Source organism: Leguminivora glycinivorella, chromosome 18 (genome assembly GCF_023078275.1).
Source record: "Leguminivora glycinivorella isolate SPB_JAAS2020 chromosome 18, LegGlyc_1.1, whole genome shotgun sequence".
Lineage (NCBI taxonomy): Eukaryota > Metazoa > Arthropoda > Insecta > Lepidoptera > Tortricidae > Leguminivora > Leguminivora glycinivorella.
This window is the reverse complement of record NC_062988.1, coordinates 18,745,986-18,768,625: the sequence shown is the minus strand read 5'-3', so window position 1 is coordinate 18,768,625 and position 22,640 is coordinate 18,745,986. Positions and strand designations below refer to the sequence as shown.

At 38.3% G+C, this 22,640-nt stretch overlaps 1 protein-coding gene and 1 long non-coding RNA gene across 2 annotated transcripts in view; one reads left to right on the top strand and one right to left on the bottom strand.

Annotated features, from left to right (window-relative positions):
• The window catches only part of LOC125235751 (neurobeachin-like), a 462,438-nt gene that overhangs the window by 250,957 nt on the left and 188,841 nt on the right, over positions 1 to 22,640 (top strand).
• Positions 2,744 to 3,734, bottom strand: LOC125235756. The gene is made up of 2 exons (XR_007178131.1): positions 3,026 to 3,734; positions 2,744 to 2,880 (listed from the first exon to the last, which is right to left on the bottom strand). It is a non-coding gene; the product is annotated as an uncharacterized LOC125235756 (long non-coding RNA).

The following is a 22,640-nucleotide window of genomic DNA, read 5'->3' as shown; positions in this document are numbered from 1 at the left end:
GCAGTCAGTGACCTCGACGCAAAGGCCAAAGGTCGCTCGTTGCCCGCCTGATCCTTCAGGGAGAGCACGGCTCCGAGCCCCGCGGGGCCGGCGTCGCACGCCAGCGTCAGCTGCGCCGAGGGCTCGAAGTGCGCCAGCGTGCGCTCGGAGGCCAGCTCCCGCTTCACCTGCTGCACGGCGCCGCGCTGGCGCTCGCCCCACTGCCACGCCGCGCCCGCTCGCAACAACTCGTGTAATGGGCTCATGATGCTGGAAGCGTTAGGAATAAAAACCCTGTAGTAGTTCACTACACCTATAAAACTCTGGAGCTCTGTAACATTTTTTGGTTCTGGCGCGTCGAGTATAGCCCTAACCTTATCAGGACTCGTATGCAGTCCCTCCTTATTTATTACGTACCCTAAATATGTGACACTCGGTTTTAAAAATTCACATTTTTCTTGTTGTAACCTAAGACCCGCGTCGCTCAGCCTAGTTAACACTTCGCGTAACCTACTGAGATGAATTGTTTTGTTAGGACCTGTTATGCATATATCGTCAAGCCAACAACTTACACCTTCGATTCCAGAAAGAAGTGTTTCCATTGATTTTTGGAAAATAGCTGGCGCTGGCGCTAAACCATAGACTAATCGAGTGTATTTAAAGAGACCCTTAGAGGTATTTATTGTTGTAAGTTCTTGAGACGAATCACATAACAAAAATTGATTATACGCATTTTTCAAATCAATCTTACTGTAACATTCCCCCCCTCCAATTTTGGCAAATACCTCTTCAATTCGAGGTAATGGGTATTTGTCGATTATTAAATACTTATTTAATGTGACTGAATAATCGCCAGCTATCCTTACTTTGCCGTTTTCTTTTAAAACCGGGACTATAGGGGTTGCGTACAGTGAATGGTTAACTGGTACTAAAATACCTAATTTTACCAAGCGGTTTAATTCTTCTTCTACTTTATCTTTTAATGCAAAGGGTACTGAACGGGGTTTAAAAAATTTAGGAAATGCATTATCTTTCAATTTCAATGACACCTTAAATTTATTAAAAGATCCAAGCTCATCACGCCACAAATCAGGCTCGTAGCTTCTTTTTGTATCTGACTGTAGTTACGTTCACTTGCAGTCAGTGACCTCGACGCAAAGGCCAAAGGTCGCTCGTTGCCCGCCTGATCCTTCAGGGAGAGCACGGCTCCGAGCCCCGCGGGGCCGGCGTCGCACGCCAGCGTCAGCTGCGCCGAGGGCTCGAAGTGCGCCAGCGTGCGCTCGGAGGCCAGCTCCCGCTTCACCTGCTGCACGGCGCCGCGCTGGCGCTCGCCCCACTGCCACGCCGCGCCCGCTCGCAACAACTCGTGTAATGGGCTCATGATGCTGGAAGCGTTAGGAATAAAAACCCTGTAGTAGTTCACTACACCTATAAAACTCTGGAGCTCTGTAACATTTTTTGGTTCTGGCGCGTCGAGTATAGCCCTAACCTTATCAGGACTCGTATGCAGTCCCTCCTTATTTATTACGTACCCTAAATATGTGACACTCGGTTTTAAAAATTCACATTTTTCTTGTTGTAACCTAAGACCCGCGTCGCTCAGCCTAGTTAACACTTCGCGTAACCTTTGCCACCTTTGGGCTGCCACATGCATTGGTTTCGGATAATGACGCTAAAATAAATTGCAAGGAATTTATTACGTTTTGTTCCAGTAATAATATTCAATATATTACGTCACCTGTCTATCATCCAAACAGTAACGGGTTAGCGGAAATGGGGGTTAAAAATTCCAAGAATATGCTAAAATGTATTTTAAGAGATAATTTGAAATTAGATATAGTACACGAAAAATTATTGGGCTATTTATTTGAGTATAGTGTTAGAGTAAAAACACCAGGATACCACTATTAATTATACAGTTTATTGAACGGAATCTCAAAATACAATCTTAGTGACAGACGCTCCCAATCGAAGCTTCCAGTCCGTCTGACGCCCAGTTGACAGCGATGCCTAGGGATGGGGACCAGCGACTAGTGATGTCCTTACATTCGCCCATTCTGACCTTGACCTTTCGTCCCGAAGGTCTCTGCTATCCATGCTACTACTGATGACTGCCGCAGTCAACGCAGCCGAAGCAGGCCGCGCCTCCAACGGGTGGCGGTAGACTTCATCTGTTCATTTGTTCTTTTCTTTTCTGCAAAGTGAACAAGAACTTTGTATACTCCAGCTATACACTCAGGCCCTGGTCCTTTGAAGTGATTAACTCGAGAACCGTTGGAAACGGCCGGTGTAGTTTAAGACTAACTTACACCAAGATATGTAATTGGCCTCATTTTATAGTCGAATCATAGTAATGACATAACTAAACTCAAGATTGCATGACCAGACTAGCCTAGTACAAGTAAGTCAGGTCATTATTTAACAAATCCACAGCCAGTAAGGCTTTAAAACTATTAAGGTGCGATGGTACGAAAAGTACATGTTTTACCGCCATGATCGATACTATATATTAGTCAAATTAATTATGTAAAATAGATGACATCTAGCGGCGGGCAGGTAATTACTGGTGTACAAAACACCATCTAATATTTGCTTGTAAATAACTTCACCCATCAATACATTTCATTTATTTTCAGGCAAGTATTATGCCATTTATGCCTTAAGTTAAGACTTACGTGAACGGTGCATTCCAAACTAACCAACCGCTCAATATAATAATGATGATTGGCGTCGTTTAAATAGCAAATACATGGAACAAACTCACAGTTGGCTTCGTCACTGTAGGCTGTGAAGCTCCCCACATGCGCAAGAAGGCGTACAACTCGTGAGAGGTTAACATGACACACCCTATGCGTGATCATAGCCACCTTCCAACACAGCACAAGCTCTTGTTAAGAAGCTCTGTAACATACATGGGAAATACTAAGTTCCTTAATGTAACGAGAACGTGATAATTTTTTCTTGGAACTAAGCCAGTAGGTGATAGAATCAGTACAACACAACTGTCGTTCAAGTAACATGATAAGGTTACGAGAAAATAATTTACAATTGGCATAGTAGGTGCTCTCAATTACAGATCCGGCTTACATAGCCGTTAAATAATTTAGTAATAAACAATGACAATCAAGACATTACAAAATATTGTCATGTATTTTTTTTTTTTCATGAATATATATTAAGCAGAATACATGGCTGTTCCTTGGCAGGACCTTTAACAACCGCTGATTATTTTTTTCTATCAACATGATAAAATTAATAAATGGTAATAATCAATGTGTACTAGCCACCAATTTTGCTATAAGACAACACACATTACCATATCAAATCTTCATACGAAAGCCACGGTGATACGGCTTCTTTCGTGGCTGTCAGCGCAACGACCGCAGAAGTTGGCCCTTCATGACAAGGTTGTCGCGCAGCCTGTAGCATGCATTCGTTCAGCTAGGCATTCCGAACAGTTGCTCTCTCCGCTCTATTGGAAACCGTAATTTCACCAGCGACCTCTGGAAAGTATGCATGTAAGTGACCCTTTCAAGGTAACCTTGAGATCATTACTCTTTAAGGTCATAAAACATGCTTTTGACAAACAAGGTCTCAAGCTAACCTCTTAAGGATATACCTCTTAAGGACTATATAACACATGATGGCATCTCTGAAGACCTTCATCACAAATAACAGAAGCAGAACAATCCTCTTAAGGATAGACTATATAGCACATGATGGCGTCTGTAAGACCTACATCACAAATAACAGAAGCAGACCAATCCTCTTAAGGATAGACTATATAGCACATGATGGCGTCTGTAAGACCTACATCACAAATAACAGAAGCAGACCAATCCTCTTAAGGATAGTCTATATAACACATGATGGCGTCTGTAAGACCTACATCACAAATAACAGAAGCAGACCAATCCTCTTAAGGATAGTCTATATAACACATGATGGCGTCTGTAAGACCTACATCACAGATAACAGAACAGAACTAGCCTCGTAAGGGTAGTCTATATAACATATGATGGCGTCTGTGAAGACCTACATCACAATAACAGAAACAGAACAATCCTCTTAAGGAAAGTCTATGTAACACATGATGGCGTCTATGAAGACCTACATCACAAATAACAGAACCAGAACAATCCTCTTAAGGAAAGTCTATGTAACACATGATGGCGTCTATGAAGACCTACATCACAAATAACAGAAACAGAACAATCCTCTTAAGGAAAGCCTATATAACACATGATGGCGTCTCTGAAGACCTTCATCACAAATAACAGAAACAGAACAATCCTCTTAAGGAAAGTCTATGTAACACATGATGGCGTCTCTGAAGACCTTCATCACAAATAACAGAAACAGAACAATCCTCTTAAGGAAAGTCTATGTAACACATGATGGCGTCTCTGAAGACCTACATCACAAATAACAGAAACAGACTAATCCTCTTAAGGATAGTCTATGTAACACATGATGGCGTCTCTAAAGACCTACATCACAAATAACAGAAACAGACTAATCCTCTTAAGGATAGTCTATATAACACATGATGGCGTCTGTAAAGACCTACATCACAAATAACAAAAACAGACAAATCCTCTTAAGGATAGTCTATATAACACATGATGGCGTCTGTAAAGACCTACATCACAAATAACAAAAACAGACCAATCCTCTTAAGGATAGTCTATATAACACATGATGGCGTCTGTAAAGACCTACATCACAAATAACAAAAACAGACCAATCCTCTTAAGGATAGTCTATATAACACATGATGGCGTCTGTAAAGACCTACATCACAAATAACAAAAACAGACCAATCCTCTTAAGGATAGTCTATATAACACATGATGGCGTCTGTAAAGACCTACATCACAAATAACAAAAACAGACCAATCCTCTTAAGGATAGTCTATATAACACATGATGGCGTCTGTAAAGACCTACATCACAAATAACAAAAACAGAACTAGCCTATTAAGGATAGTCTACAGAACACATGATGGTCCGTCTCCAAAGACCTGCATCACAAATACCAGAAACAGAACTAACCTATTAAGGATAGTCTACAGAACACATGATGGTCCGTCTCCAAAGACCTGCATCGCATAAACAGAACTACTTAAGAAACAATAATCAAAGTGCTAAATGTATAGCAGACATTAAAGTAATCATTATAATTATGACTCACACTTTAAGTGACGGAAATCACTTCATTTGTGGATATCACATTAATTACACTACCATGGATACCACAAGATTCAGGTACAATGTGCTTATCAGGAAACCCTGTGAACAGAATATATTATTAACATCATGTAAAGGCAACACAACTCGGTTCTTAATCCGGCGTGTATATATGCAATGGAAACTCAGTTCTTAATCTGAAAGTAATAAGACAAAACACAACTCGGTTCTCAATCCGGCGTGCATATATGTAATGACAACTCAGTTCTTAATCTGAGACTAATAAGACAAAACACAACTCGGTTCTCAATCCGGTGTGCATATATGTAATGACAACTCAGTTCTTAATCTGAGACCAATAAGACAAAACACAGCTCGGTTCTTAATCCGGCGTGCATATATGTAATGACAACTCAGTTCTTAATCTGAGACTAATAAGACAAAATACAACTCGGTTCTCAATCCGGCGTGCATATATGTAATGACAACTCAGTTCTTAATCTGAGACTAATAAGACAAAACACAACTCGGTTCTCAATCCGGCGTGCATATATGTAATGACAACTCAGTTCTTAATCTGAGACCAATAAGACAAAACACAACTCGGTTCTTAATCCGGCGTGCATATATGTAATGACAACTCAGTTCTTAATCTGAGACTAATAAGGCAAAACACAACTCGGTTCTTAATCCAGCGTGCAACTTGTCTTATTTTTCCCGTGCCCCTAAGGTAACACGCTTACTATATATACCATTATTGAAATACATTCCAGTCAACCAAGAATAATCTTATGGCACTTGGCTTGACTTATCGAGGTTTCACTACATTCAAATAATGTAATAGTTTATCTATCATTGTTCACTTACCAAATCGTTCTTGACAAAGGTATTTATATATCATCATCAGGCATGGTGCATAAGCTTATTGATTAAACCATCAGGCTTGCCAGACAATGCTTCAAAAGACACACTAGAGAGGTGCTCCAGCTGTAGGTATATGTGCAATTTAAAGCACAACATTATCCATATAGCTGCCACCTGCACAACTACATAATTTTGTTAGTTGTGTTAATACTATGCATATGCAAGAATACTTAGTACAGGTTAATGGGTTTTTATAACAAAATATCATTATTTTTGATTCTTGCAAAAGTCACAAACATGTAAAATATATATATTCTTGTGAAATCAAGAAGCAATAGAAGTGTATAGTTATTTTTATATTTCAAGGAACAGAACATATTAAAAGTAGACAATACTTGTCAACTTCAAACGGTAACCTGTTTGTCATGCTTCGGTTCGGAAACATTCCTTCGCAGTGAAGTGATTAAAATTATTAGAAGCTCCAATTAAGTTATTTACCTCAGATTATTGCACATCTTTTAAAAACTTAACTGATTGGCATGTTTCAAGCCCAATTCCAAATCAAACTGATTTGTTGTAACAGACAAGTATAGCATGTAGACCGTTAAAGTCCATCGGGTCTATAAATATCAAAATCTCTTACCATTAGCTATGACAAATTTTACCAGTGTCATAAATAGTTCAATAGATATCCAGTTTGGTGTTTCCAGCTTTTAGCAAGATTTAACCTCAGGAACTTCTGGAATCATGCCTTATCAATGCAAGTATTTTCAACTTATGGTCAATAGTCTCCGGATTACCGGCAGGCAACTACTGTAATCAATAAATTAATCTGGAAAGGAATGTAATTTAAAGAACAAATTATATCACTGTCAATGCATTAAATGGACACTGGACTATGTCATGATAATAAATGTTCCAAGTGTCTGTCTAGGTAATATATTTGTCTTTGGTTCAATTTAGAACATGATTACATTGATTACATTTCTTGTCAAAAATGTTTGCAATGCTAAACCAGCATTATTATAAACAAAACAGCATCAACAATACACTATACTTCAGTGCTATGCCCTTAATTTTAACACACATTATGGTTTTACAAAGATGCATAATTAACCTCATCAAAATATTATTATGTTAATATTATTATTATTTTATCAACATTTTTGATGAATTTGTGCCATGTAATATAGCAACATGTTTCCTCATTTAGAAAAATGCAAGATCATACAGAGTTTATATGCATAAGAATGTCACTAAGACAGATTTCAAAATACAGTCCCCGGTAAAGTGACAAAACTTATAGTAACAAAAGAGTTGTCAAAGTTTTCTTATGCTTATTTACTCATCCATTATACTAACCTGTAGTGAATTTAAAATGTATTTACTGTCAGCATACTTACATAAGCCAGATGCAATGGCACAATATTATTGAGTAGGATAAATACCTTATTCCATGTCATTCCGGACAAACTTATTTTTAATATGACAAATAGGGCAAGATAATGATCATCTCTCTTTGTAGATCATAAAACCCATAAAGTCACATGTTATAAGGAATCATTTAGGTGCCATTTAGATTGAAACTTATCTTATATTCTGTTTCACTGTGACACCGTGACAATTGTCAATATATCACAAGTAGGTTCAATATGTATTAAGTATTCTGAAACATATCTGGAAGCACAAAAACACAACACACAAGTGAGCTAATGATTATTCATTACTGCAGCCCCTCTATATATACTGGTAATACTCTTTGCCCGGAGCATTATGTGAATGACAACTTGGATGTGGTTAGCATCTCACCGTCCATGACTTACTGTGGTACTTATTGTGATACATTTTGTGAGTATATAAAAGTATCAGTATCTTCAACATGTACATAACTAAGTTGATCTGAAAGAAAGAAACACAACACAGGCTACTATAGTGGATGTTGATAATTTCAGCCCCAGAGCACTGTGTTTGGATCACTTTTACTTCCGATTTCACACTCATTATGATAAATTATTACTCCAAAGTGTGAATATCTCGTAAACTGCAATGAATCTGAAAGACAACACAAGACACGCCAGCACACTAGGCATGTTCTATCTCTTTGTTGGCACAATTACGGACAACTATTTGATCACGTACTTTGCCTCTTACACTTTTAACTGTATTATATGGTGCTAGTGTCTTTACTCGTTGAATCAGATCGACTGGTGTTAATTAAATACTGTTCGACGACAATAAATGGTTACGAGCGCGGCGCGAGAATGGTGACATTGTCAATTTCGGACAAATTACATAGTACGGGCGTATATGGGTACTTAATATCGCGCTTCTGAAACTGTTAGAGTAAAAACACCAGGATACCACTATTAATTATACAGTTTATTGAACGGAATCTCAAAATACAATCTTAGTGACAGACGCTCCCAATCGAAGCTTCCAGTCCGTCTGACGCCCAGTTGACAGCGATGCCTAGGGATGGGGACCAGCGACTAGTGATGTCCTTACAATAGGAACAGCGTTCACTGCACCACGGGCGAAACACCGGCCAAGCTAATGTTCGGGAGGAATTTAAGTAAAACGACCGAATGTGGCTGTTGCTGATTTAATACTAAATAAGAGTGGTTTGACAAGGCACACAGCGAGCGCGTTGGTTATGCATCTATAGCTATAGATAGGTACATACGATGTAGGTACATGTATACACAACAAGCCCACTTCATCATCATCCTCCTTGCGTTATCCCGGCACTCATGGGAGCCTATGGTCCGCTAATGACAACTAATCTCAAGATTTGGCGTAAGCACTAGTTTTTTCGTTTTAGAAGGGTAACTAGGCCTTATTGGGATTTGTCCGGTTTTGCTCACGATGTTCTCCTTCACCGAAAAGCGACTGGCAAATATCAAATTACATTTCGCACATAAGTTCCGAAAAACTGATTGGTACGAGCCGGGGTTCGGAGGCCACTTAACAGATAGACCAAGCGTCTATTCACTTCACACTTGCAATTCGCACTTGTACTTGTCACTTTCAACAGATGCGTGACCGTTTACACATTATAAATAAATACATAAATATTATAGGACATTCTTACACAGATTGGCTGAGTCCCACGGTAAGCTCAAGAAGGCTTGTGTTGTGGGTACTCAGACAAAGATATATAATATAGAAATACTTATATACATAGAAATCATCCATGACTCAAGAACAAAATATCTGTGCTCATCACACAAATAAATGCCCTTACCGGGATTCTAAGCAGGGCTTAGCAGGCAGGGTCACTAGCCGCTAAATCAGACCGGTCGTCGACATTGATTTTACTAATCACTTAACACTTGCACTTCTCACTTGCACTAATCAATGTGTAAACAGAGCTTTAGTTTGGAATGGTTAGATTGATAGTGGTATTCGGTTTATATATCGTGTAAGCGATTATTGATTGTAATTATCATGGCGCCCTCTGTTAAATACCGGGCGATCACGCGACGCGATTTATGGGTCGTTGGCGTCGCTGCGTTTGCGCAGGCGATTATAACTACGATTTACTATTCGATTATTTGCTGTGGAATTGGTATTTAACTTTTATGTAATTAACATTAAGTTTCACTAGTATTTTTTTTTTAATTAATGGTTGTCAACTTTAAGCATGTTTTAGTAGAATGTAACGATTGATATTTTTTTGTGAATACGTATATACAAAGGACACCAATAAGGCGCAATTAAAATTAAATTAAATTAAATTTCATTTATTTCAAGCTCATGGCTCATAAGATGTTAGTTATGTGCAATGCACAAGGCCAACACATAATATACTAATGTTATAAATCGGAGAGTGAGTGTGTCTGTTTGTTTGTCCGTCTTTCACGGCAAGACGGAGCGACGAATTGACGTGATTTTTTTAAGTGGAGATAGGCTAGGACATAGGCTACTTTTTGTCTCTTTCTACATTCTTTTTTTTTACATTTTTGGTTAAGACATTATGGTATGATTATCATCATCCTCCTTGCGTTATCCCGGCATTTACCGCGGCTCATGGGAGCCCGGGATCCGCTGTGACAACTAATCCCAAGGTTTGGCGTAGGCACTAGGTTTACGAAAGCGACTGCCATCTGACCTTCCAACCCAAAGGGTATCTAGGCCTTATTGGAATTAGTTATGTACATAGTAATATTATGTACCTATACTAAAAATATGACTAAACAATTAAAACTATAACATTAAAACTAAAATTAAACCAAATAAAAATAAAGCTAAATAACAAAAGCTACGTATAAAAATACTTAACTACAAAAATAAAATAAAAATAAAACTGTTATAAAGAGAGAACCCCGTTCAATAGTTTTACCATTCCAATCGAATTATTCCACTAATAACCATAACTTTTTAGCAGTTGGAAGATGCTTTATACTTAAAACGCGTTGTCTAATCTTATTTCCTCACCATTCATATCAAAATTACTAAACATAAAAAATAATGCACATCAAATTCGTCACAGCGAGCCGGCACGTTATCTCAGTACACGCACATAAAGCCACTGCTAGACGAGCGTTCGGCCTGAGACGGAGGTAATTGCCAACTCTGTCGTCTGTAGCAGCCATTGTTCTTCTTGATGTCCTTTTACTCTGTCAGGGAGGAATTTAATTACCTACTTAATAAAGATTATCGATTCAGTACTCGTCACGTTTTACTTCTTGTCTGTGTTTAATAAGGAACCTGTTGCCCTGAGCGAACTAGCAGTATTTTTGAAGCGCTGGTGGCCTAGCGGTAAAAGTGTGCGACTTTCAATCTGTTTTTCGGAACTTATGTGTGAAATGTCATTTGATATTTGCCAGTCGCTTTTCGGTGAAGGAAAACATCGTGAGGAAACCGGACTAATTCCAATAAGGCCTAGTTACCCTTTGGGTTGGTAGGTCAGATGGCAGTCGCTTTTGTGAAACTAGTGCCTACGCCAAGTCTTGGGATTAGTTGTCACAGCGGACCCCAGGCTCCCATGAGCCGCGGCAAATGCCGGGATTGCCGGGATAACGCAAGGAGGATGAGTATATTCAGATGATTATGAAGAGTGAGCGGAGAAATACAAAACAATAAACATGGTCTTCTTTATTAGTGTGTCTTACTTGAGATATAATTATTCAGGAGTCTGAAGTTCTGCCAGAACGGCAGGCAGCTGTTAAAACAAGATATTCTTTAACTGTGACTGAAACGATCATCAAACTTTTAAGACTGACTGCTGAAAGAAAGGTACGGGCGGCGATAAAAGCTTGTGCCAAAATTGTTAGTCTTCAACATTCTTTCAAATCTTTCCGCAATGTGGATGCAGTCTTTATTTCCACTCATCTTTAACCGAAAGAGCAGTAAATAACCAACAATGTATAAATAAATAAAATATACATAAAGTAAATAAATAAATTAAGGGCCGTGTCGACGCGGGGACAAAAAGATTTGGCGCGAACTCTTCTTTGTGCCGCCGCCGCCGCGCCGCTCCAAATTGGCTGGACTGAAAAACTTTATGGGACAATGCGGGGGAAATACTAACAATACTATTTAGTGGCCATAATTGAAACTTGTATCTTATTATCAGGTTTTTGAATCGTCAGGTAAGGGTCTCCAAATCTGTCGACGCGACCAAAAATTGCTCGTTACCTCGTTAGTATGAAGATGCGTATGCATACGTTCACGGCCCAGCCACGACATTGGTCTTAGCGCGACAGCGGTGAGCGGCAGCCATACTCGTACGTGCGAATGAAAAGTCCCATCGCTGTGTCTCGCTCCAATGTATGGCCACCGCTCACCGCTGTCGCGCCTAGACCAATGTCGTGGTTGAGCCGTCAGTGTCATACCAACGAACGATTTTTGTTCGGCTAGAGCCGATTCCGCGTTGATAGGTTTAAAAATCCTTAAGTGGGCAGTCATGTTTCCGACCCCTTTTTTAGGGTTCAGTAGTCAACAAGGAACCCTTATATTTTCGCCATGTCTGTCTGTCCGTCCGTCCGCGGATAATCTCAGAAATCGTTAGCACTAGAAAGCTGAAATTTGGTACCAATATGTATATCAATCACGCCAACAAAGTGCAAAAATAAAAAATGGAAAAAAATGTTTTATTAGGGTACCCCTCCTACATGTAAATTGGGGGCTGATATTTTTTTCATTCCAACCCCAACGTGTGATATATTGTTGGATAGTTATTTAAAAATGAATAAGGGTTAACTACGATCGTTTTTTGATAGTACGAGTATTAATAGTTTCGGAAATAATCGCTCCTAAAGGAAAAAAAGTGCGTCCCCACCCTCTAATTTTTGAACCGTATATTTAAAAATTATGAAAAAATCACAAAAGTAGAACTTTATAAAGACTTTCTAGGAAAATTGTTTTAAACTTGATGGGTTTAGTAGTTTTTGAGAAAAATAAGGAAAACTACGGAACCCTACACTGAGCGTGGCCCGACACGCTCTTGGCTGGTTTTTTATTTTTTAAATGTGTCCGTATTCTGCAGCAGCTAGTAGTCGAAGTTTTTGAAAACGTCGCTATAGTCGCTAAGTCCCCGTGCAAAGGACGAAAAATCCTGCTGGTCTAAGATGGACGTCTGTCTATCATTTGTCACCATGTCTGTCACGTTCTAACCATTGAGTAAATGCGAAAGTGACGCATGATACGGCCACTGATATTAAGATACCTACATCATCATCCTCCGTGCGTTACATGAGAGCCCAGGTCCACTTTTGGCAACTAATCCCAAGATTAGGCGTTGACACTAATTTTACGAAAGCGACTGCCATCTGCCCTTCCGCCCGAAGGGTAACTAGGCTTTATTGGAATTAGTGATGTTTTCCTTCACAGAAAAGCGATACTGATATACATGTCAGAAAAAACCTTGACTTATGGACACCCTATCTACGGGCCAACAATGTAACATTACCCAACAGCGACACTCGATTACGGCTACTTAAGAGACTGGAAATTGCCTACAATTGAGGTTTACTCGACTTTAATGGACAACATGTTCACTATCGATTTCAATTGACAAAATTGATCGTAGAACGCGATAGAGTTGAAATCGATACCTCTTTGTGTGTAAATTGAAGTATGTTGTCGATTCTAAGTTCTAAATACGAGGTAGTATCTTTAATACAGGGTAGTAAAACGTAGTTGAGATGCTTAAAGTAACTCAGCACCAGCATTTAGTATATTTTCCAAGAGCATTTAGTACAGTCAAGATATTTAAATTCTCTGCCACTTCGATTATTAAAAATAAGAGAATCTTTTTACGAGTACACTTTTGAACCTGGCAATTCATCATTCATTTGAGGAGAACGATTTTAAAACAAGAGACCATACAGTTGAGGGTGAAGTTCACAAACCAAAGGTCATTCTAGCAAATTCATAATGGTCACCGTATCCAGCCATAATTAAAACGATACAGTATGAAAACAGTGTACGATATAATTAATAGGACAAATGACCGCGAGCCCGGTCGGTCGCGCCGCGCATAACTGCGGTATGATTTATCAGCCATTGTGTGGGTTTTTGCTGCACAGATCGTTTAGCTTCTGAGGTCCTGGTACTTTTTTGGGAGTCGATTGATCTTTCTGAACTCGTATTTTTAGGATGTAATCAGGAGTCAAGTTGAAATTGCAAGCTCATAAACCAGACTTCAAATAGGGCCAGACATTTATTTGGAGGTAGACTGTAAGTTAAAGTTATTGAGACAAATAGGAACTTATTTCATTTAAGTAGTTAAACATGGCCGTCCGATAAACTATAAACATGCTGCGTTAAGTGCGTTAGGAGGCACTGCTATTCCCTAAGGTTTGATTTTAACGAATTAAAATATTCGCTCAATTTTACATAATATATTATTATACTCTTCGTAAAATAATGTTGTTCGTCACCAAATCGTTAACATGGGTATCCTCATGGAGCTGAATTATACATTTTTAAAACGCAAAAACTATGAAAGTCAAATAAGCAGTGAAGACAGTTCCAGTATCCATGCATCTTACAACTTTTTTATAGCTACTTGTTTATTTAGCAGCACCCTACTAAATATTTCAGACATCCCACAAAACCTTGTGTTACAGTATATCTTTAAAATTATAATTAACCATTTAGACATTAGGACACCGCTCAGCTATGTCCACAAAACCTTTGCTAACGCGTTACGGCGCGTATCTTTTCCATATATTAACTAAAACATAATATACCAACTTACAAAGGGACAAGGTTCATCTATAGTGAGTTACAAGTTGTTCTTAGGAATCCCTCGGTCGGAGGTAAAAACCCTTCGCTCGTGTCCAATCACCACAACACATGTTGTCATGTTTTAAACATGCTTCGGAGCAAAAACAAGCGCAGGTTCTAACGCTTGCGGCACCACTAAACATTGCGAGGGTAGGCTGAGACACGACGGGAAAAATTAGTAGCCTGTAGAAAATTAAGTTGATCTTAACTTATAGAAAACTTGAGCGCGAACAGTCACTTTGCCGCAATTCTTGCCTTCAGTGAAAGCCATTTTAAAATCGTTTTTATTTGAGAAAAAAAGTGATTTATAGAATAACCTATCCGCGTGCGGCTATTCCAGGTCGATATTATCTTCAAACTTGTAATAAAATAGAGTTTCCTTATTTTAAGCTGGTAGCAAACATAGAGGTATAATGGCTTGAAACCAATTTGAAGTTGCGAATTTGCCGATTTGTCTGTTAATTTGCCTCGTAACATAAAACTAACTTAAAATGAATTGAGCTACAGTTTCCTTACATTGGCAATGAACTACATGATTTTGCGGTCGTATCCTACACTATGTGTGGAACAGAAAAAAGCACATTCGGATTTATCAGATGTCATAATAAAAGGACGAGTGCCCATATATGGCTGTTGTATATTTCATAAGGGCTGACGAAGCATCAAAGCTCAGGAATCGTTTTCTTTTGACGACACTTTAAAATCAGCTGCGTTGAAATTTTTATTACACATATAGCTAACTATAAATTTATTAATATCCTAATAAAATTATAACAGTTACAGCTAGGGCCCTTTTTAAAGAAATGAATAGCTAATTCAATTTCAGCCTCTGTTCATTTTTTTTAAACGAGTTCGTTGGTACTCGATATTGAATTATGAATATCGTGACCAGATTTTCATTAACATTTTTAACAAATTCTATCTAGCCAAAAGGATCACTACCGAAAACCTAAAAGAATGAAAAAATACATAGAATAAAAACGAAAATATAAAAGAAAAGTCAACGAACAGGAAAAACAATGGCTATTTACGGTCTACAGTACAACTACTCAACGTAAAACAAAATAAATATCAACTCACTGACCCATGTATCTGTCTCTGTCAGTCAGATCAGATCAGTTCGGCTTTCTGTCGGCATGTTTGTGCCATCCTCGTCAGTGCCGACTGATCCTACGTAAATCTTATTGACGTAACATAAGGCCCTTAAATGGTCATTCAAGATTGTTACTTCAAGTAACTATTGACACAATATACTGAACATGCGTAAATTTTATTTACAGAGACAAGTAGGTACCTTTCCAAAGAGCGAGTTTGAACCTACCTGCAGAGTTAGCATATGCTTGGCGCGAGAGTATGTCGCCGCGAGATATATTACCGTCCTTATGTCATTAATAAAATAAGAAGAAGACGCATGATATTTTATCTCGCGGCGACAAAATCTCGCGCCAATCATGTGTCACTGGTGTACTTTCTATCTATATATATCTTGATCCTACTGATGGGAGATTATTACGAGCTAGTTTTGTATAAAATTACACAGATAATTAATTGACAACTATTGGTAGGCGCAAAAGTCTAAAAAGCCAGTAAAAAGTACCTATCCTCAGGATTAGCACACGTAGTGAAATCTATAAAATAAATCATTAAAAATTCTGCTAGATTGTAGTGCCTTTTAATTATACCTAAATTTTATTCGAAAGAAATAGATCTTACAAAATGACCAGTCAAGGTTATTGTTATTGTCAAGGTTCTAGACCTACGAATGGTCACTTAAAACTTGCTGTTACAGAAGACACTTGACACTTGCTTTGACACTGATAGGCTGACAATAGTCTGGTTTAAGAATGTCGACTCTGTTTACTTTTCGTTCTTGAATCTTATTGAAAAGACGTTAAGGTATATAAATATGCAGTTAGGAGTTGGTAACTGGACAGACATGACTCTGTAGATAATGGTCTAATTTCAGCTGACCAGACAAGACCATGGGAACTACAAGCATGTTTACAAATGAACTAGAAGCACGCAACAAAAGAGCATCTTAAAAGATGCAAAACGTGCAATAATGTTAAAGGAATCCGATTCTGTGATAAGTTCCCGATCTGTATAATGATTATTAGGAAGGTAAGATTCTCTGTCGCACGTAACTGGGAAGTATTTAGTTCTACTTTTAGCATGGAACTTTGTCTTTCAAAAAAAGTTAATATTCCAATATTTCACTTTTATTACTTATCTACAATTTAATAAAGATGTTTGGTTGGTATTCTAAAATTGCATATCTGATCTTATTTGCCAAGAGTGGCACTGAAGCTTTAGTAGTTTCATGTGCTCTGCCTACCCCTTTATGGGATACAGTCGTGATTGTATGATTGTATGTATGCATATCTGATTGCTTATCTTCATTTCAGCGCACGTTCTCTGCCGTAGGTATCAGTCCAGCTATCAATATTTAAAAAGCTACAGCCATCAAACATATCGTTATGTTACTGATCAGATAAACTTGTATACGCATTTGTTCAGACATATCTAAAGTTTTCCACATGCCCCAAACAAAACGCGTCTATAATGACACGCAGCAAAACAAATATAAATTTCGTCAGTGGCTTCATTCTGCCATTAAGCCGGAATCCTCCATTTTGGTATCCGTATAGCCAATGAATTTTTACAGCCTCACCGTCTACATAACTCCGAGTAAAAAAGAGAAAAAGTCGAAAATTGTTTATCGTGTGGATCGTCAAGTTTCCCAGCGAGAGAATTAAAACATTGCATTTTTACTGGAGGAATTCCTCGACCAAGATGCTATCTCGCGCGGAGCAGGATTTATTGGACGAGGCGGCGAGTCCTGCCATTACGCTGCGGCGTAATGGTTTCGTCCATCGAGTGATTAGTGTTTAACCGATTGGGACGATAAGGAGGTGGGAATGTGGAGTGTCAAACGGGAGGGCATCGAGGGAGTTCATGGGTGTAATAAAATGGGATACAAATGACAGTCGTGAGGGTACTGACAGTGAAATGTTAACAAAATGTTCTGCTAGTTGGTCTTTTATATTTGAAAACTATTTCAAATATAAATTAAAGTGCATTCACATTCACACCTTATTTGGAAATTAAAAGACTTTCAAACATAGACACGTTATTTTCAGTAGCAATCTTGAAATATCAAAAATAATTACATAAACGTTAAATATATAACCTCTTTCCGCCCAATGTACAATCAGATGTACAAAATGGATGTGTAATTTGTGTTGGTACTGCAGAAGCGACTGTAAAAAGCGACGTTTCATGAGAATTTCTCTTCAGAATTGTTCTCACTCAAAAGAAACAAAAAAGCGATAAATCCAATTACAGAAAGCTTTATAAGAAAGAGGCCTCTTTATAAAAGTTTATCACAAGTTTTTCTCTCATTAGACCTAAACTTACGCTCCTGTGTTCATAATAACATTATTGCATAGAGAGCTTAGTTTTTTTTTATGAAATTGGCAGCAAACGAGCAGACGAGCCGCCTGATGGAAAGCAGTTCCTTTCTAGTTTCAAGCAGGTTTTAGTACCTAATTCAAATCCACACGCGGAGTCGATATTTTACCCTTCTCTCTAAGTGGCTTTGTATGCCTAAACAGTCCTCATGATTCAGATAAAAAGATCCCTATTACACACGAGACAGGACCTTTTAGGCTACAACGCCACGTATGGTCACTATGTCCAGAAAAACTAGGTGTTAATAGCTTCATCGTCCGCCATCGCATGCGACGTGGGAGCGCTGCAGAATGCAGCTCAAACACGCCAAATGGCGAGACGTGCAGATCAGGCCCCGTAGCCGAATGGCATTTCTCCGACGCCAAACGAAAGCGATACGCCGCTGGCTCTGTCGCGCCAATACGCAAGCGCGATAGAGATAGATATCTACTAGCGCTTCGTTTCGTGAGCGTTTCGTGAGCGATTGTGCCATTCGGCTAGCCACCCTGGGGACATAACCATATATGTAAGTACTTAATAGCCTATGTACACGTTGAGTTCTGGCAACCTTACTCACCGGCAGGAATACATATGAGTAGCGTGTTTAGAGCTGGTTGCGGTTTTCTGTAAGGTTGAAGTCCTTGCCTAAGCTTTGTTCTGAATGTGTAATCACATGTGTTTTACCACACAACGCAAAATTACAGTGGCCATAGAGGCCTCTGTTTTGGACTCAGTTTAAAAGTCGTAGCCATTTATCGTCAAGGACTGCTATGATGATTGCTAAACTGCGACTACACCCGAAGAAGAATAAACTTCGTTAATCGACAACATTAAAACAAAACGTGCAGCAACATTTAGATCTCCAAACATTCAATTGTCTCACAACCGCGGGCCATGACCCATCTACGCTAAATCTCATTCCTTTTGTCTTATTCGGTATTTTATTCGGCGGCGCATCGATTTGTTTATCGAGTCGATATATCATCCGAGATCATTACCGATCGTAATTTATAGTAGGCAGCGCGTGGTTATAAATCATAGTATACTATATAGGTGCGCGAGCGACTAGAAAGGGCCATTCTCCAGTATTTTGAGAGCTTAATTTTAACTTCTGATTAGCAGAAATGTCTGCAATCGATGCCACTAGGCTTAGAATTTTTTTTATTTTGAGAGCTTGTCCAGTTTGTCCACAATAGGCTACTTGCCTCCTAGTTAAATCAGCTTCTTTTTACAAACTGTCAAAACGAATTGGAACGACTTGCTAATAAGGAATTTCTATGAAATCGAAGTGAGTGACGTCACGGTCAACTTAGTTACTTTATAATATATATGTATTTCTAAGTACGGACTTATTAAATAGAAATTGGACTTAAAAATAACTTCTGTCCATGTTTTTCTTATAATTATCTGATGCTTTATTTCGTGCATGGTATAAGATATTTTATTTTAACTACAGTCAAGTTCCCTATTAAAGTACCTACAGAATCAGAATTATTACATTATACTCTCATTTACTAAAGGTTATCTGGAAGAGTTCAATAGAGGGAATAATGATAATATATATAAGTTCGCCTTTGTACTGTTATTAACTGTATGTATTTACTGTATTTTTGTACAATAAAGAGTTTACCACTACGACTTTAGTTTTGGTCTAAGCAGTTTTATGAGACTGTCTATATTGCTTTTTTTTTCAGAATAATTATTGTTTACAGAATAAAAATGGTCTATTTAGTCCGGCCCGTCTTTATTTATTGTGGTAAGTTATAGATTGTGAAATCATATTATTTCCTAAAAAAGAATTTTTCAGTAAAATTAATTATCTCTATGTTGAGGTATTAGTCTCTATGGTAGTATTTACCTCATTAAAAAAACCGGCCAAGAGCGTGTCGGGCCACGCTCAGTGTAGGGTTCCGTAGTTTTCCGTATTTTTCTCAAAAACTACTGAACCTATAAAGTTCAAAACAATTTTCCTAGAAAGTCTTTATAAAGTTCTACTTTTGTGATTTTTTTCATATTTTTTAAACATATGGTTCAAAAGTTAGAGGGGGGGGACGCACTTTTTTTTCCTTTAAGAGCGATTATTTCCGAAAATATTAATATTATCAAAAAACGATCTTAGTAAACCCTTATTAATTTTTAAATACCTATCCAACAATATATCACACGTTGGGGTTGGAATGAAAAAAAATATCAGCCCCCACTTTACATGTAGGGGGGGTATCCTAATAAAACATTTTTTTCCATTTTTTATTTTTGCACTTTGTCGGCGTAATTGATATACATAATAATAATAATAATAAAGCCATTTATTCCCACAAAAACATTATAAAACATGCAACAAAAACAAAAAAATAAAAAAAAGAAAATAATAATAACATTAAGAATTTACAATTTAAGATCGGCAAAATAGAAATTTCTCAAATTATTCATTTTTAAGTAATTTAAAATAAACTAAATTATTTATCAATATTCTCTTAACTTAAAATTTACAACTTTCTCGTATCATGCACAATTTGAAAGTGAATAATAACTTAATTAAAATTTAAACATATTATTTTTCTTTAAATGAATACAATTATCTTAATTTTTAGAATTATATTATAAATCGTTTTTGGGGACCCAATTTTGGGTAAAGGCCTCCTCCATACATGACCACGATTTTCTATTTTGAGTGAGTCTAGTCCAGGTACCACCGGCGAAGTCTTCGATGTCGTCTCTCCAGCGTCGGCGCGGATGTCCCCTGCGAGTTCTGCGTCGCGACTCGTCAATCACGAACCACCAGTGCAGTATGCGCTCGCTCCAGCGGTCGTCTTGCGCGCGGGCGACGTGATATACATATTGGTACCAAATTTCAGCTTTCTAGTGCTAACGGTTGCGGAGATTATCCGCGGACGGACGGACGGACGGACGGACGGACGGACGGACGGACGGACGGACGGACGGACGGACGGACGGACGGACGGACGGACGGACGGACAGACAGACATGGCGAAACTATAAGGGTTCCTAGTTGACTACGGAACCCTAAAAAGAATACTTTGAATCTAAATCTCTCACGGAGTCGCCCACTAAAGTGCCAACTGTACTTGTTTATCTAGTCATGAACCGAACTAGGGAATTATGACCTATGTAATCGCACCCGAGGTTGACTGATCGTACTGTCCCAAATGAACTTGGAATACAGCTGAAAGTACTCACTAGTGTATGTTAAATGGAATGGAACATAATATTATTTATTTACTAGATAGAGTTGCTTGTTGTGTATTTTAGGACTTTGCCAGTTCTCTGCTGATGATATCAAAGAGGAAAGTACGATTGATTATGATAGATTCGGAATTTGAAAATGAATTAGCAGGACGAAAGTAATCTTGGTCAGTAGTGAGTGATAGTAGCGAGAGGATGACAAATGTCTTGCGAGCTACATATCCATCATTTTGCCATATTATTAAATTAAGTATATCCACGAGCAGTCTTCTTTTATCGTATAATCCTTTATGAAAGTAATTCTTAATACTTAATATTGCAGTTATAATACCCATTTTTGTCTCCGACACTAATTTATCTTTGAAGCGTGATGTCCATTCCATATTTTGCATTCCATCACCTACTTCCTTATTAAATAAGAATAATAAGTAGGTACCTAGGCGTTCTCATACTTATAAAGTACTAGCTGTCGCCCCCGGCTTCGTTCGCGTTAGAAAGAGACAAAAAGTAGCCTATGTCACTTTCTATCCCTTCAACTATCTCCACTTAAAAAATCATGTTGATTCGTCGCTCCGTTTTGCCGTGAAAGACGGACAAACAAACAGACACACACATTTTCCCATTTATAATATTAAGTATGGATCATCAACGTCATCCAGTAAAAAAAATCCACTGTAAGACATTTGTTCAAGTGCTTATTTCCCCAGTTTTTTTTTATAAATATTGGGAGACACCTTGCACAGATCAACCTAGCCCCAAACTAAGCAAAGCTTGTACCTTGGGTGCTAGGCGACGATATACTTGCTTATATAGATATTATAGATAAATGCATATTTATATACATAGAAAACATCCATGACTCAGGAACAAATATCTTTGTTTATCACACAAATAAATGCCCTTACCGGGATTCGAACCCGAGACCGCGGCTTAGCAGGCAGGGTCACTATCACTACGCACTAGGCCAGACCGGTCGTCACGAGTTACGAGTGTGTATTTAAATACCTGTGAACGTAATCGTTATGTGCACGATTTCAAGAATTAATCCTCTGGTATTCAATCGTAAATTGAAAAATCTTTCAGCCTCATTTCAATCGAAACTTTCATCCAAATTTTTCTGTAGGAAGTGTAAGAAAATAATTATAAAGAGAGTACTGAAACTAGCATTTGTTTATTTTAATACTTATACTCGATCTTTGAACCACAGATCCTTATCCCAGCAACCTGTCTGTGTATTTTCGTGATCCGGCGCAGCACCGCCAAAGGCCGGCGCCGGCGCCCGCGGCGCCCTAACGACCGCGCATGCGCAGTTGATTGATAAATCAACGCATGCCGATTTGCCGCTTTGTGCGCGCCGCGGGACCGTGTACGCTGTGTTAAATGGCTTGAGCGTATGCGAGCCTAGTACTTGAAAGATATGTGTTAGATGCACAACCAAGAATCTATGTAAGAAACGTCTTTATCTACTTATACAGATGTAGTGGGAAAAGATTTTCCTTCGTATATTTACGGAAACGTATTTATGAACGTGTCATGCTATTTCAGTCAGTCTCAGTACAAGACGTACTGACATTGTATGAACTAGCATGACAAATTCGATCGTATCACAATAAATAAAGTTATTACTATTACTACTGCTACATACTTCTAATTTTAAAGTAAATTAATGAATTTAATATTAAACCTTGGTTGGTATTTTTGTTGCTCCCTTCAGAGTT